Here is a 1,528-nt window from a genome sequence, read left to right as displayed (position 1 = left end):
TTCACTATACTTAGTTTCATGATTTGTAATGTGAAGCTCTGGGGAACTTCACTTTAAAGCCCTAATGAGACAATCTAAGACCCATTAAGGATTGAATTTGTGCTTCATAATAAAAGAGGATATTGAAACAGGACAATTCTATTCACTATTTTGAAGGTTCATAGTTCATCAACAGAGAGAACGTTTTCAAATTAAAGGGTGAATCAATTGCATATCAAATGGCAAAATAAGACTGTTTTATTTAGTAAAAGGTTGTTTGTGTTTGTTAGTGTTGTGACAAGGATTTGTTTTTATTTGAACATTGTTTTAAAACTAAATTGAACTCTAAAATGGATACAGAACAAACACATGGATAATTCTATTTGTGATGAAGGCATGTTTATAGTGCTGGACTATGGTGATTTGATCTATATGAATGCACCTGCCCATTACCTGATCAAGTTAGATGCCGCCTATCACAGTGCGCTGACATTTGTTAAAAACTGTAAAGCACTTACTCATCACTGTACCCTGTATGCCAGGGCAAGTCTGCCATCACTTACTGTACGGAGACTCAGTCATTGGTACATGTTCATTTATAAAGCCATGCTGGGTAAACTACCACCTTACATCTGCTCTCTGATCTCACAGAGAGTCGCAAGTAGCTATTGCCTAAGATCCCAGGATGTGTTTTTATTACATGTACCAAGTGCTAGGACTGTTTTAGGCACTACAACTTTTATGTGCGCAGCCCCTCTAGCATAGAACACTCTGCAACAAATATAAAAAAATAGCATTTTGGTTCCCCTGCATCATTTTAAAGCATAGCTTGAGGAATTGACATTTGATACTCCTGGTACCTGTCTTTGTGAATACGTTTGTAAATTGTACCCCTGTCATTATGTTGTATGTGTCCTTTTTTGTTTTGTGTTACATGTGTAACCAATGTGTGGCAGGTCTCCCTTGTAAAATAGATCGTTGATCTCAATGGGATTTTTACCTGGATAAATAAAGGCTACAATAGATGGAATACATATTTTGTATTTCTTTTTCAACAGGGATAACAACAATAAAGAATACGTCAAATAAGTATTTTTTACAAATGATAAAGGCATTTATGCTTCTCTTTTTCATGGCAAGTCAGTGCAATGAAGAGGGAAATGTTCATAGCTTGAAGACTGACATTTAAGCACATTGCTGCCGTTGCACTGGCTCCTTCGTTTATTTTACACAGTAATGGGTTATCCTTAAAGATTTGCTCTGGACCCCCAAGTTTGTTTGTCTAAATTATGTCATCATATAAGAGCATTTTATGAGCGTCAATATGAGGAGCCAGGCATTGATTTAAAACACAAAGACATAACATTATATAGACAACATAAACAGATTAAAATATGCCTGGCTGACATATTGTAAATTGTTCTGACTGAGTTTGATTTACATTTCAGTCGGAACCAATAGTAACCAGCTGCATTTTAACTGATAATTGTTTATGAGTTTTGATACAGTAGGAACGTTGTGTGTTGGTTTAGTTTCCGGGGACAGTAAT

Source organism: Pseudochaenichthys georgianus, chromosome 24, assembly GCF_902827115.2.
Source record: "Pseudochaenichthys georgianus chromosome 24, fPseGeo1.2, whole genome shotgun sequence".
Lineage (NCBI taxonomy): Eukaryota > Metazoa > Chordata > Actinopteri > Perciformes > Channichthyidae > Pseudochaenichthys > Pseudochaenichthys georgianus.
Note: the sequence above shows the minus strand (reverse complement) of the source record.